The following is a 17,144-nucleotide window of genomic DNA, read 5'->3' on the forward strand; positions in this document are numbered from 1 at the left end:
CCTCGAACGAGCATAGATACATACCTGAAGTGGTGAAGAGATGAGGGTAACGGCTGCACATATCCTGCTCGGTCTCCCAAGTCGCCTCCTCGACCGGCTGATCTCGCCACTGAACCTTTACTGATGCAATGCTCTTTGACCTCATCTTTCAAACCTGCCTGTCCAATATAGCCACTAGCTCCTCAACATAAGATAGATTGTTATCCAGTTAGACTGAACTGAAATCCAACACGTGCGATAGATCACCGTGATACCTCCGGAGCATCGAAACATGAAATATTGGATGAACTCCTACCAAGCTGGGAGGTAGGGCAAGCTCATAGGCAACCTCCCCAACACGTCGCAATACCTCAAAGGGACCAATAAACCTTGGGCTCAATTTGCCCTTCTTCCCAAATCTCATAACGCCCTTCATAGGCGAAACCCGAAGCAAGACCCGCTCTCCAACCATAAATGAAACATCGCGAACCTTCCGGTCCGCATAACTCTTTTTCTTGACTGGGCTTTGCGAAGTCTATCCTGAATCACCTTAACCTTCTCCAAAGCGTCCTAAACCATGTCTGTGCCCAATAATCTAGCCTCGCCCAGCTCGAACCAACCCACCGGGGATCTAAATCGCCTACCATATAGAGCCTCATACGGTACCATCTGAATGCTGGACTGGTAAGTGTTGTTGTAGGCAAACTCCACAAGCGGCAAGAACTGATCCCAAGAACCTCCAAACTCCATCACACACGCACGGAGCATATCCTCAAAAATCTAAATTGTGTGCTCGGAGTGTCCGTCCGTTTGGGGGTGAAATGTTGTGCTCAACTCTACCCGAGTACCCAAATCATGTTGTACGACTCTCTAGAATCATGATGTGAACTGAGTAACTCTATCTAAAATGATGGAAACTGGAATACCATGCAGACGAACAATCTCCCGGATATAAATCTCCGCCAACCGCTCCGAAGAATAGGTGGTACACACAGGAAAGAAGTGTGCGGCCTTGGTCAGCCGATCCACAATCACCCAAATGGCATCGAACTTCCTCAAAGTCCGTGGGAGTCCAACTACGAAGTCTATGGTGATCCGCTCCCACTTCCACTTAGGAATCTCTATCTGCTAAAACAAGTCACCCGGTCTCTGATGCTCATGCTTCACCTGCTGACAATTGAGGCATCGAGCTACAAACCCAACTATATCTTTCTTCATCCTCCTCCACCAATAGTGCTGCCTCAAATCCTGGTACATATTTGCGGCACCCAGATGGATGGAATACCGCGAACTGTGAGCCCCCTCTAGAATCAACTCCCGAAGCCCATCAACATTGGGTACACATATCCGCCCCTACATCCTCAATGCCCCGTCATCACCAATGGTCACATCTCTGGCATCACCATGCAGAACCTTGTCCTTGAGGACAAGCACATGAGGGTCATCATACTGACGCTCTCTAATACGATAAAATACGGAAGACCGAGAAAACACACAAGCTAGGACCCGATTGGGCTCCAAAATATCCAATCCCACAAACTGGCTGGCTAAGGCCTGAACATCCATCGCCATGGGCCTCTTCGCTATTGGTAGATAAGCCAAACTCCCCAAACTCTTCGCCTGGTGACTCAAAGCATCGGCCACCACATTGGCCTTACCCAGGTGATACAAATAGTGATATCATAGTACTTCAGCAGCTCTAACCACCTCCTCTGACGCAAATTAAGGTCCTTCTACTTGAACAGATGCTGCAAGCTCTGGTGATCAGTGTAGATCTCACAAGGAACACCATACAAATAATGATGCCAAGGCGTGAACAATAGCAGCTAACTCGATATCATGGACAAGATAATTCTTCTTATGTACCTTCAGCTGTCTTGACGCGTAGGCAATCACCCTACCGTCCTGCATCAATACTGCTCCAAGGCCAATCCTCAAGGCATCACAATAGACAGTATAAGACCCCGAACCTATAGGCAATATCAGTACTGGGGTTGTAGTCAAAGTTGTCTTGAGCTTCTGAAAGTTCTCCTCACACTCTTCCGTCCACCTGAACGGAGCACCCTTCTGGGTCAGCTTGGTCATAGGTGCAATAGATGGAAATCCCTCAACAAATCGACGGTAATAACTCGCCAGGCCAAGAAAACTACGGATCTCTATAGCTAAGGATGGTCTGGGCTAACTCTGCACTGCTTCCACTTTCTTCGGATCTACCTTGATCCCTTCACTCGATACTGCGTGACCCAAGAATGCCACGGAATCCAACCAGAACTCACATTTCGAGAACTTTGCACATTCTCAGGTGCTGCTCGTGATCTTCCCGACTCCGGGAGTATACCAGAATGTCATCAATAAAGACAATAATGAACGAGTCAAGATATGGCCGGAATACACTGTGCATCAAATGCATAAATACTGCAGGGGCATAGGTCAACCTAAATGACATAACAAGGAACTCGTAATGACCATACCGAGTCTTGAAAGTAGTCTTCGGGATATCTGGCTCCCGAATCTTCAACTGATGATAAGCTGAACACACGTTAATCTTAGAAAACACTCGAGCACCCTGTAACTGATTAAACATGTCATCAATACGAGGATAAGGATACCGGTTCTTTATTGTAACTTTGTTCAACTGGCGATAATCAATAAACATACGCATAGAACCATCCTTTTTCTTCACAAACAAGACAGGAGCACCCCAAGGTGACACACTGGGCCGAGTAAAGCCCTTATCAATCAATTCCTGTAACTGATCCTTCAACTCCTTCAACTTTGGAGGAACCATACGGTAAGGAGGAATAGAAATGGGCTGAGTGCCCGGCAACAAATCAATGCCAAAAGCAATATCTCTGTCGGACGGCATGCCCGGAAGATCAGTCCGGAACACATCAAAGAAATCCCGCACTACTGGGACTGAATCAACTGTAGGGGTATCAATACTGACATCTCTTACATAAGCTAGATACGCATCACACCCCTTCTCAACCATTCGTTGAACTTTAAGAAATAAAATAATTCTACTGGGAGTGTGATATAAGGTACCCCTCCACTCTAATCGTGGTACACCTGTCATAGCCAGCGTCACGGTCTTGGCGTGACAATCAAGAATAGCATAATGGGGCGACAACCAGTCCATGCCCAAAATAACATCAAAATCTACCATGTTGAGCAATAATAAATCAGCTGTGGTATAAAAACCACTAAGATCAATCAAACACGACCGATAAACGCGATCCACAACAAGAGAATCTCCCACGGGAGTAGAAACATAAACAGGGGAACTCAAAGAATCCCGAGATACACCCAAATGCGGGGAATAAGAGGACACATAAGAATAAGTTGAGCCTGGATCGAATAAAACCGATGCATCTCTATGACAGACCAAAACAATACCTGCGATGACAGAATCGGAGGCAACAGCCTCAGTACGGGCAGGAAGGGCATAGTACCTGGCCTGGCCTCCCCCTCTAGGGCGACATCTACCTGCCCGACCTCCACCTCTAGCTGGCTGAGCAGGTGGGGTAGCAACTGGTGCAGTAATTATAGCCTGGGAACTCCGCAGAGCACGTTGTGGCTCAGAAGTTTGTGGAGGTGCACCCGTCCTAAGTCTAGGGCAATCCCTCACCACACGGCATGTGTCGCCATACTCAAAACAAGCTCTAGGAGGACGTGACGATTGTGACTGGCTTGGGCCAGGTCTGCTGGACTGACCACTGAAATCACCCTGTGCAGGTGGCACACTAGATACTGAAGGTGTATAATAAGGCTCCTGAGGTCTAGGAGGAGCTGGAATACCACTGGCTGCTGGAAGAGCCTAATGAACGGGGCAACTCATATAACCCTACCATGACGAACTGCAGTTGGGGCACGGGCACCAGAATAATGGCCCGACTCTCGAGACCTCTTGGCCTTTCTCTCCTCTCTATTCCGATCAAGCATACTCTCTACTCTCCTAGCAATGATCACCGCCTGCTGATAAGTAATATCCATCTCCAAATCCCGGGCCATGCTAGACCTGATGCTGAGAATGAGCCCCTCAATGAACCGGCGAACTCTCTCACGAACCGTAGAAACCAAGGCCGGTGCATGCCTAGCCAAGTCATTGAAATGGACAACATACTCCGAAAGAGTCATAGAATCCTGGCGCAAATGCTCAAACTCGGTGCGCCATGCGTCCCTGAGGCTCTGTGGGACATACTCCCTCAAAAACATATCTGAAAACTTGGTCCATGAAAGGGAAGCTGCCTCAGCTGGACTATCCAACTCAAAAGTACGCCACCACTGACAGGCTGCTTCTCGAAGCTAGAAGGCAGTGAAGAAAACCCCACTCGACCCTAATATGCCCATAGTGCGGAGGATACGGTGGCACTCTTCCAGAAATTTCTGAGCATCCTCTGATGCTAGACCACTAAATGTAGGAGGTTGGTACTTCTTGAACCTCTCAAGCCTCCGCTGCTCCTCCTCTAAAGCTACCGCCCTATCCTCCCGCTGAGCTGGGGTTACAAGTAGTACCGGTATAACCTCTGGGATCTGATCAACCTGAACCCGCTGCTCTAGAGTGCGGGCGGCTGGAGTCTGTGCTTCGCCCCCGGCCTGAGATGTGGCTGCAGCAAGGGGAATAAACCCTGCCTGAGCTAGAGTGCTGTACATGCTCATAAACTGTGCAACGGTCTCCTGGAGAGTTGGAGTATTAGTAGCAGTAGGCATATCAGGTGCCTGGGCTCCGGCTGGAGCTGCTGCGGCTCCACTGTAGAAGCTCGTGCATGTACTCTGGCTGCACCACGTGCGCGTCCTTGGCCTCTACCCCGGCCCCGGCCTCTGGCGGCTCTAGCAGGGGGCACGAGTGCCTGGTCATCTCCAGTAGCACGTGTCCTCACCATCTGTGAGAGAATAGAAGACAGAGGTTTAGAATTTCGATATCAAAAATCTCGCACGACAAGAAAATCAAATGAAGTAGAATTTTCCTAACAGTTACATAGCCTCTCAAAGATAAGTACAGACGCCTCCGTACCGATACGTGAGACTCTAATAAATCGACTTGTGATTCAAGACTCCTATGAACCTAGAGCTTTGATACCAACTAGTCACGACCCAAGTTCTCCCTCCGTGAACTGTCGTGATGGCACCTAGTCTCTACGACTAGGTAAGACTAACAATTTATGGAAATGAATTAAAGATACAAAACTAGCCAACTAGCAAGTAAATATAATAAGAAAAGAGTTTAAAATGCTGCTCGACATATACAATAATAAAACTCTTGAACTGAACATAGCACTCCCAAAACCCGAAATCTCATGAATCACAAGCTAAACAAATACATATTGTTCTAACTCCAGAAGTCTAAACGAAGGAAAATACAAGAAGTCTATTACTGAAGGGAGAATAGAGAGGGACTTCTAGGTCTGCGAACGCGACAGATATACCTTGAAGTCTCTGGATCGCCTCGCCTCAAGGATAGTATGGCTAAAAAGAAGAACCTGGATCTGCACACGAAAAACATGTGCAGGAAAAGGCATGAGAACACCACAGCGGTACCCAATAAGTGCCAAGCCTAACCTCGATCGAGTAGTGACGAGGAAGGTCAGGGCCCCACCGATTTTATATATATATATATATATATATATATATATATATATATAAAACAAGGTAAGAGCAGTATGAAATATGGCAGTATAGTTAAAAATACTAACAGTCAATGAAAATGAAATCATAGAATGAATTAACTCAGTACACAGAGATAGCAACAGGGGATATCCCAGGATAACGTCCCGTAGTCCCAAACGTAAATGTACAGGGGGATCTCCCGGGATACCGTCCCGTAGTCCCAAATATAAATGTGTACGGGGATCTCCCGGAATACCGATGAGTAGTCCCAAAGTAAACAGGCAAGGGGATCTCCCGGAATACCGTTCTGTAGTCCCAAAGCAAATCCTCCCCGGGCTCACGTCTTGGAATCGGGTAAAAGTAACAAATTATGAACACCCATTCACTCAGGAGTCTAACCATACCAAATTCACTCAAATCCGATACCAAAATCTCGATCAAAATCCCAAAATTCAGCCTAAGAACTTTTCTCAATTTTTCCCAATTTTCACCCCAAATCCGTAATTAAATGATGAAATTAAGATTTGGTTAATGGGATATATCAAAAAGGAGTTAGGAATCATTACCCACAAACTTCCTCCGAAAATCTCTCCAAATTTCGCCTCCTACAGAGCTCCCAATCCATTTTTTGAGTTATGAACTCAAACCCTCGTTTTTGGACTTTAAACTCTGCCCAGATGCGTTCTTCTTCGCGAACGCGAGACTACCATTGCGAACGCAATGAACAAAATCCCACTGGCCAAACTTCCTCTTTCGTGAACGCGAGGGTTCTCTCGCGAACGTGTAGTTTACACCGGTTGTCCCTTCACGAACGCGAGGGCCATGTCGCGAATGCGTAGGCTAAAGGTTCCACACCTTTGCGAATGCGGGAGCATCATCGCAAATGCGAAGTACAACTTAGCTGCCTCTCCCAGATGCTCTACACGAACGCGAGGCTCCTCTCGCGAACGCGATGAAGGATTTCTCTGCAACAAAACACCAGAAAATTTGTCACTTCTCTAAGTCCAAAAATGACCCGTTGAGCATCCGAAACAAACCCGAGGCCCCCAGGACCTCAACCAAACATACCAAATAATCATTAAACACCATACAAACTTAATCAAGCCCTCAAATCACATCAAACAATGCTAAAATCACAAATCACCCTCCAATCCAAACTTAATGAACTTGAAATTTCAAAATTCTACAACCGATGTCAAAGCCAACCAAATCACGTCCGATTGACCCCAAATTTTGCACACAAGTCATATTCAACACTATGGACCTATTCCAACTTCCGGAATCGGATTCCAACCCCGATATCAAAATTTTCACTATCGACCCGAAACTCCAAAAATTCAACTTTTGCCATTTCAAGCTTAAATGAGCTACGGACCTCAAAAACACAATCCAAACATGCCTCTAAGCCCAAAATCACCCAACGGAGCTAACAGAATTGACGGAATTCTATTCCGGAGCCGTCTTCACACTGTTCTGACTACGGTCCAAATTCTAAGACTTAAACTCTCATTTAGGGACTAAGTTTCCCAAATCACTCCGAAACTCAAAATAAACCATCTCGGCAAATCACAATAGCAGAAAAAGATACGGGAAAAGCAGTTAATAGGATATCGGGGCGTTAATTCTCAAAACGATCGGTCGGTTCGTTACACCTCTCTTGGCACCCGAGCTTTCCTTAACACTCGTGAGAAACAATTGGCTACAACATAAGTTTGAGGGAGAGACAAGGAGTTTAAAAGTGGTATAAAGGCACAAAGAAAGAACAAAAGAAAAATGCAAAAAAAAAGTTAATAAGTTGAAGATTTGAAGGGATTCAAAGAAAAGCAATGGTGCAAAGCATGGAGAAAACAAAGAAGGAGAAACATGAGCCAAAAAGAGAAAATGATGTACTTAAAGAAAGATGAATCCGTTCTATTCCAACATTTCCTACCTCAGTACAAAAGCCTTCATTACATTCTGAAAAAGCCCTGCGTGATTTCAAGATGACTGAACTTGATGAATAGAGGAGGAGGAGTTTGGGATCCAATATGACCTACATGAAAGAGCGAGCTTCCTTGATGAATAGAGTCAACTCTTGATGCTCAAGTGTCACACTAGAACTATTTGTGCTTTAAAATTCAAATAATTGTCTTGTTGATAATTCATAAGTGTTGTGGGTAACTGTTGGTCCCAATTGATGTGTGATTCATGCACCTTAGATTAGCTGGAATAACTCTTAACTTGTGGAGGTGGGAATTACTTTAATTTCTTGAGGACAAGCAAAAGCTGAAGTTTGAGGGAGTTGATAAGTGGGGATTTTGACTACTTATTAGCGCATTTTAGATTTTGTTTTAGTCCAAAAGTGTTTAATTATATTCCCGAAAACTGATGAAATATGCTAAATTGCAATAGTGTTGGAAAATGAGCCACAAATATGAAGTCCAACTCAAGAAGGAGTGATCTGAACTGAAGAACCAAAATCAGGCAAAAAGGCTCAAGTGTGAACCGTAGAATTCTATTTGCGGCCGCAGAAGGCGAAGTGAAGTCTGTCAGAGCCCTAATGTAATGTGCGGACCGCACAATTATTGTGCGGCCGCAGAAGCTATGCTAGAGTTCAAGTTCAGAGAAGTCTCATTTCAAACCTAAAGGAAATGCAGACCGCACAATTATTGTGTAGCCGCAAAAGTCAGCCACGCAATCGCACTCAGATTTGTGCGGTCTGCAGAAGGACCCTATGCGGCCGCACCAGGATTTGTTCCTAGACTAAGTCTCTCTTTCTCAAGTAGAGACCAAGTCAAGTAGGCATTGCAACCATTAATTCTACAATAAAAATCAAGAACAAGGCTAAATAATCAACACCAACCATAAACAAGCCATAAATCAAACACCCATTAGGTTTACACACTAGGGCTGGGTCAAAACCCTAGTTAAAAATCTAGCTACTTATAATGGGTATAGAAAAAAACAAGGAAGAAAAAAAATGATAAAACTCATATTCAAAGATTAAAAGACAAAAATTCAATGTTATATCACTAAAATGAGCTAAAGTTGCCTAAAGCAGTAAGTAAAAATGGCTACAGCAGGACCAATATTCAAAACTTGACCTAAATTCGTGAAACTATCCTATTTATACAAAGCTGGAAATTTCGAACAAAATTGCCCTTTCTGAGGTTCTGCGGCCGCACAATTCCATGTGCAGTCCGCACTTTGCTTTGAGACTTGATAGGAACTGGATCTGCGGCCGCGCAATTCTGGATTGCGGCCGCATGTCTCTTGTTCTACGGTCTGCACCACAACCAGAAATTAGGCCTATGGCAACGGTTGTCATACCGTTGCCGTAGGTAGGAAAACCGTTGCAATATTGCAACGGTTTTGGCTCCGTTCCATCAGGTCACGTGCTAATAGATCTATCGCAATGGTTTCTTGCCACGGTTAAAATTCTTTTACAGTAGCCGTATCTATTGCAACGGTTTCCTTTTTATCTAGTGCCACAGTTATTCTGGTCTATGGCAACGGTTTTGAACCGTTGCAACATAATCTTTTGCTATAGCCCCTGAGGGTACTGCAACGATTTTTTGATTCTATAGTAACGAATTCTTATTACATTTTGTAACGGCTACGGGGAGCTATTGCAACGGCTATTCTTTTATATATTTGATTATAAAAAAACTATTTATCTACATGATATAATATAATACACTGATATTATTACAAACCATGAAAGGAAGCTATTTATCAACCAAAATAATCCAAAATTTCCAACTACTATTATCCATATATAAAATGAAAAATAATTACAACATTGTTTCACAATCAAGAGTTAGCATACATTGAAAAGGTTTCAAAAATGATGGATTGCTAGAAATCTAATGGAACAACAATCTGTCAATACTCTTAAATAAGATTTCCATTGTTTTTGGCTACTCTCGGGTCATTTTTGTCACCTACAAAAGATGATAAATAAATAATCAATAAATAATTCACAAAAGAATATGTTTTCAATGAATAGACTAATATCGTGACACATCATAAAGGTAGAATGTACATTAAGTGGGCACAGCCAGTATTCAAATATTGTCTGTATTATTCTGAGTGATAAATGAGATCTTCTCTATGGCACCATGTATTATTCTGACCCTTCTTATTTCACCATAGTGGAAATGATAGGCTACTATAGTTAGCAAGAAGGGCCAGAACAAAGATAAAATCAACAAAACCAACGGGAAACAAATTGCAACTGAACTTGAAAATGAGCAGTACACTTTGAAGCAATTAATAGACCAAATAAACAAGAGAAAGAAAGAACATTATATTTCAGAAATAGATTGAAGTTAATCAAGCTCACACTGGTTCTACAATTATTTGGTTAATGAACGGACCTAGAACTCCGTACAATAAGCAAAATGAGGCCAATAGGAATAATAGGTGAAGAATAAATATCTAAAACTAATTTCGGTAGGCATTGGCTTTTCAGTATTTCTGATCACAAGCCTAAACTCATGTTTAAGACAGGAACTATACAAGCCAAATTTAACAAATCTACATATCAGCTTGAGAGAGGACATAAATATTTTATAGAATGGGCAATACTGGGGAAATAACAAATAGAAACGACAAAAAGTTTGCAATTATCGACCAATGTTTTCTCAAATTCAAGACTAAGGTAGATGACAATTACCTATTAGCAAAATTAGCCTCGGTCAAATTTCACCTCATTTATATTTCTTCTGTACATATCCACCTGTAAGAAGAGAAAAAATCGAGATATCAGTTTGAAAGCACATAAAGTCATTCCAACATAACAACAACTCTTCCTAAAGAAGCGAAAGTACTGCAAACAGTTCTTGACTCATGTATTTAATTTTTAGCATGTCCGTTTTACGCACTTGAGAAGAAACTAATTTTAAGCTTCTGAGGGACAAACCATGTGTATGAGAATACAAAATAAATGATATTACAAGCACAAGTGAAAGTCACTCTATCTGAATCAACATATAACAACAACAGAGTCTTACACAACCAAAGTAATAGATATATATCGGCAATATCCATATGCTTTACTCCTAACTTTAGAAGTACTTAGGGTTTTCAAACTTAAATTCACATGGAACCTGTTGAATATCAAAGTTCAGACTTTAACAATGAAAAGCTAAATAATTAATTAAAGATAAAACTATTTTCTACTAAAAACAGTGTGATAAATAGTTATCTAACTAACAACTCATCATAAGTGTGAACACGTCCAACTTTCTGTCATTGGCAATCACTGCAAATGAAGTAAATCTCTTAAGGCTACATAAGTTACAATCAACCACTAGACATATGGTGTGATACTAGCTGATCTCTATGAATTCCACTCTAGATTTCCCATACATAACAGCTCTGGTGATATAACCAATAACTTCCTGGCCACAACTTAAACGCAATAAAAAACATACAATTGTGGACAAAAAAGTTCAAAAATATGGTACACTATATTTTAATAGTTAAATGTGAATTCTGGTGAGATAATCATCAATATTAAATTATAAAAAAGAAAATAACAAATTAAACACTAAGATACAAAAAAGAGATGATCTTATATAAAAATGGAAAACAAAACAATAGCTTCCTAAGTGTAATTTCTCATTGAGAAATAAAGAAATAGCAATGACAACACATGCAAGCATCAAAGTTCTAGAATCACTTATTATAAGCTCCTAATAGCTTCAAATATATGGGGTACAATAAATTTAGCACCTTGATAATGTTAATATTAAGACAAGCAAATTTATAGATTGAAAATATTTAGGCCAATTAATCTTTTCAAATATTACACAAATCTACAGTTATTTTAATTTTTACCCTCAGATAGTTTGCACAAAAAGTATAGTTCTGATGAAAGAAACTTTAGAAAGGATAAATTAATCGTCAGACTAATTTAATGTCTGCCTGCAAACTTAATTTCCTATCTTGGGAACATTTAAAATCAAGAGAGATAAGGGGATTTGTGTGGACGATTCTTTTATGGGACTTCAGCTGGCAAAGAATATATTTCCATCAAAGTTAGCTCTTTGAATCTTTTCTTATTGACTATAACATAATTTTTCTAATGAAATATAACTGAATGATCTTATAATCTCTTTATGACCTATAAGTTAACAAAAAACACCTAATGCAGGAGCAAATGTCAAGAAAATTATTTAAAAAAAGTTCTTTTGAAGTTAAAACTATACATGACATGAATCCTTAGAAATGTAGCTCTAGTTTTGAAACAAGCAACACAACTCCACTAGAGTAACAAGACGATGTAAAGAGAATTTTAAACACTGAAAATTTATCACCAAATTCACTTCCCCTGATGTCTAAGGGCACAAGAGTTTCTCACGGATATCTTTTTACCACTACTGCACCAGCAATCTGCAAATTGCCACAGAGAATACGCAGCTAAATTCAGTTCGACTCATCATGTACTACACTTTGGAGACAACCCGAATAGTAAGTTTTAATGTTGAAAGGAATTATAAATGTAAATATTTGATGCTTCAAGGTCCATCAGCAATAATGCCAATACAACCACTGAGTAGCTTCAACTCCTGTCATAATATCAGGTTCTCCCCTTATCCCCATACAGTTTCACTAACTAAATAGGACACATAACAAAACGACAGATACCACAAGTTTTAAAACACCTCCCGCCTGAGAAGAATGCACACCACACAATGGACTAAACCAAATATAGCCTAAGCGCGACAATATTATCTAGGGACATTAATGGTGACTAACTCTTGCAACAAAGAAGAGGAATGTGACAAGCATACTTGCTACTATTAGGCCGGCATTCTATCGAACATTGGAGGTACATGACATACTCGATTGAGCTCAAATTTAACCCCAACAAACGAGCAACTCACCTATTGAAACATCAAAATCGATCACATAGCAAAGTATATTTAAAAAAACTATTTACCCACATAATTACAGCCTCAAAATCTAATATTAACCTAGAGATACGTTCACCCACTTAGATGAGAAATTTTTAAGAACTAGAATAAAATAGAAGAAGCAATGAGTTGGACTTACCTTGAATCTGACCCACGATAAAGAAAATTAAGAAACCTCGACTTTTTTGACCCACAATAGCGAAGAAAATTAATGTAGACCAAGCGAATGAAATTGGGCAAAGAACATTATGTTACAGTGCTTGAGGGCTAACATTGGATGCCTTTAAAGCAAAAAAAAAAAAGCTTTGCCGTGGGAGGTTAGGTCGTCTGGAGGCGATTAATGAAAGTTTTGCCGGAGGATTTTTTGGGTTATCCCAAATTTATAAAAAAAAGTTAAAATACTTACATCGATGGTTTCTCCCACAACTACTAGCGACAATTTTCAGCGAGGAACGGGATCGAAGAGATGGAAGAAAATTTGGTTGAGTGTCCCTTTTTTGCTATTTATTAGCGTCAACCTCTCGTCTTTCTCTTCCTTCTTTCAAGTAGTATGAATGACCAAATCGAAACCCTAATTGAAAAATTATAGAAATCTCAATCGCGCCCAAATAGTATGACCAAATTGGTTCTCATCTTTGATTTATCGAATTTGGTTATGGGTTGAGGTTTAATTCCATAAAGAATCCTTCTTTTTGCCTTATAGGATCTGGGTATTCTTTGGGTTTATGTTTGCCGAGAGATAATGGAAGGTTAGAAATCAACTTGTTTATTTTGCCTAACTTATTGGTTAAACGTTAATTAATTGTTATCACATAAAAAATATTAATAAAGAAAAAAAATAGAATGTAAAAGAAGAGAGGTTATGGCGGGTTCCACGAAAATTGAGAGGGGAAATTAGGAGGGAATTAATAATTGTTCCAATCGAATTCTTTTATCAAGATTCGTTGCAATAGATATATCAATTGGAACGGTTCAGATAAACGCTGCAAAACCAGACACCAATAGGAACGGTTCCCACTCAACTACAACGGTTCTATAGTCAAAGTGTGTCGGTAGTACCCATTTCTTATTGCAATGGTTACAACTGTAGCAATAACCCATCTATAGTAACGATTTTTGAACCGTTGCAAAAAATCCGCTGCCATAGGCCCATTTTCTAGTAGTGAAAATTTGGCTAACAAGAATTTGGGATGAAATTAAGAGATTGATAGTCCCAATTAAAGCGTTGAACCTAGAGATAGTAAAACCCGACTTGAGCATTTTATCAACCGTTTTGTTCAATACCCATTTGGACTTGAGAAAGCCAACTTGGGCAAAATCACTATCTTACCGAGAGGTATTAAGTCGGTAATTGAGTGCTGATAGCTATAATACACCTCGATCAACAAAACAAGCTTTAAAGTTTACAACCCGTTAGGCAAACACCTAGGTGAAGGTCATAGCCCTAGGCCTTTTACAATATTTGAAAAACAACCAAAAATAATATTCCCTAGTTTCTTATCTTTAGAATTGCAACCTTAGCATAATTTTAGAAGTAAAGACAAACCATATTTGTGGAAGTGCAATCTAGATTCTTCACGCGCCTAGTCCAAATATATACTACTTTATCCCATTCTTATAGCTCCTTGTGAAATTTGGCGTCGAATAGAGGTGTGACTTGGACGAGATCAGTGCACTGTAGGCTAGCTTCTCAGGATGAGACACATAAGGACCATGACTGCCCGAACCACCATGGGATGCCTGAAGCACTGACTGAAAAGGCCTAAGAGGATGGCCTCTACCAAAAGTACCCTTACCTCCAGTCGAGGAACTACTGAAGCCACTGAAACGACGAGGTTTATCAGACACCGACCCTCTCTACTGACCATGAATCATCTCGATCCCTCTAGCAATATCTACGACCCTCTGAAAAGAAATATCATCTTCGGTCTCCTTGGCCATCTGTAGCCTGATAGTGAAAGTGAGCCCATCAATGAATCTCCTTACTCTCTCCCTCTCAACAGGAAGCAAGATAATGGCGTGGCGAGCTAGGTCCATAAATTGAATCTCATACCGGGTAACAGTCATACTAATCTGCTAAATACGCTAAAACTGCTTGTGGTAATACTCTCTCATAGTGACAGGAATGAACTTCTCTAGAAATAGCTGTGAAAACTGATCCTAGGTAAGTGCAGGCAAACCAGCTGGTCTAGTCAATATGTAGACCCCGTTTGGATTGGCTTAAAAAAGTGTTTTTAAATAATAAGTGCTTAAAAGCACTTTTTAAGTGCTGGAGCTTATTTTATTAATAAGCAGTTAAGTGTTTGGATAAAAGTGCTGAGACTGAAAAAAATTATTGGCACTTGTTTCTGTTAAAATCACTGAAATATCCTCAAAGTTGTTAACACTATAAAGAAGATGATTACGATAATATTTTATTCTTAATTAATACATAAACAAAAAATTATAATTTAGTTTACTTTCAATTTAAACTGATTGCCTAAATATAGTTTAGTTATTTACATAACATGCAATAATCTATTATTTCACCAAAAAATGTTTTTTCCGCCCACAGCTTAAAATTCTAGGTTAACGTGTAGACTCATTGAAATTTTGATTTAGAATATAGTTTCACCAATTTAAAAAAAATGAAGGATTACACAACAATTTTTTAAAAAATGTTATGGAACCCAAAAAGAAGCTAAAACAAAACAGTGTATACAAAATATTAAAATGTATCAAACATTTACAAAGCTACAGTTTGCTTTACGTTTACAACTTCAAAGAAATTGATAAAATTTTGGGGAATGGCAGCAGATTACTTGAAAACAACCATTAGATGACACGAGATTTAATTAGTAAGGGAAGGATAGTTTTGAGTTTAGAAAAAGTAAAAGGGATAATAAGGTAAATTACTTGGTCAAACATAAGGGGCTTACAAGCCAAAAAGCAATAAGTTAGGCTTATTGCTTTTGGCTTGTTTTGGGTGTTTTAGCTTAAAAGTATTTGGCTTAAAAGCACTTTTGTAGTCTATCTAAACACTCAAATAAGCCCAAAAGTATTTTTAAGCCGGTTTGACCAGCTTTTAAGTCAATACAAACACCCTCATAATCTCTCCACCATCTCTTGGCAGAGCCGGTCATCTCAAACACTGCAAAATCGACCACATTGGTCTCAACTATACCCATGTTGCACAACACCTCGTGGAAATGGTGCAAGTAATCCTGTGGGTCCTTAGAAGGTGCACCACATACATGAATAGGGAAGAGCTTGGTAAACTTATTCGACCTCAACAAGGCCTCAGAAGACATAACGGGCTTATCACCAACCTGTGCAACAACAAGCGGCTGAACCACCCTAACAGGCTAGGCTGCTGGAGTTTGATATACGGGAGCCGCCTGCTCCGGGGTGTGAGTTGCAGGAGTATGTGCTACTCCCCCAGCCCGAGAGACGGATGGTGCCACCAAAAATGCAGCGGTCTTGGCCACACTCTCTATAAGGCCCACCAAGCGTACTAGAGCGTCCTGAAGTATTGGAGTGGCGATGAGCATCTTCGGGACCTAAGCTGGTCCGACGGGCACGATCTGAGCTGGGACCTCATCCTCGTGATAAATCTGAGGCTATAGTGCGGGTGTTGCCACTCGAGCTCTAGGCTGAGCTCTACCTCTGCCTCGGCCTTTGGCTCGACTTCGGCCTCTGCCTCTGTTTCTGGTAGTAGCTGCCAGAGGGGGCTCCGGCTCCTGTCTGTGCGTGTTCTCGCCATCTGCGAGAGAACAAGAATAGAATGGTTCAATCATCAATGATAGAATAAAATCGCACAATAGAGAAGGAATGAAGTGGAATTATTCCTAAACTCCATAGACACTGGAAGATAAGTACAGATGTCTCTGTACCGATCCTACGGACTCTACTAAGCTTGCTCATGACTCGTGAGACCTAGACAACCTAGGGCTCTGATAATAACTTGTCGCGACCGAGAATCCTAGCCTCGGGGTCGTGATGGCGCCTAACATCCACTTGCTGGGCAAGCCGACGTGAGATAATTAATTGGCCAATTTTTAATAGTTTAAACACAATGATGTTGTAGAATTAGTAATAGAAACTCAATCTAATATAGTACCAATATAAGCCATGTGATAATATCTACTCCTAAAGATTCAGATTCATGAGTACACGAGCAACTATTAGTTCTACAAACAGAGTCTGAAATAAATACAACTGTTTCAAAGGGAATGAATAGTAAAAGAGGGAAGAGGAAGGGGACTTCAAGGTCAGCAAACGCCAGCAGATCTGCCTTAAGTCTCCATATGCAATGATCCGAGCTGACACGCCTCACGCACCACTGGACCAATACCAGAATCTACACAAGAAGTGCAAAAGTGTAATATGAGTACAACCGACCCAATATACTCCGTAAGTGTCGAGCCTAACCTCGATGAGTTAGTGACGAGACTATGATAGGACACCTACGTAAATAAACCTGTTCAAGTATATATATGAAGCAGTAACAATAATAGATAATAACAACGTACAAATAGGGAGGGGACTGCAAAAAAAAGGAGAAAAATATGATAACTATGACAGGTATGAAATCACGTAATAGTCAAATAAATCATCAACCAATGAAATCAGATAAACTAATGATATGAAAATGGCACGGCATCACCCTTCATTCTT

General features: G+C 40.8%; 1 long non-coding RNA gene across 1 annotated transcript; it reads right to left on the minus strand.

Annotated features, from left to right (window-relative positions):
* Window positions 9,379-13,177, minus strand: LOC109235046. The gene is made up of 3 exons (XR_002069301.1): window positions 12,895-13,177; window positions 10,244-10,306; window positions 9,379-9,509 (listed from the first exon to the last, which is right to left on the minus strand). It is a non-coding gene; the product is annotated as an uncharacterized LOC109235046 (long non-coding RNA).

This window comes from Nicotiana attenuata, chromosome 11, assembly GCF_001879085.1.
Source record: "Nicotiana attenuata strain UT chromosome 11, NIATTr2, whole genome shotgun sequence".
Classification (NCBI taxonomy): Eukaryota; Viridiplantae; Streptophyta; class Magnoliopsida; order Solanales; family Solanaceae; genus Nicotiana; species Nicotiana attenuata.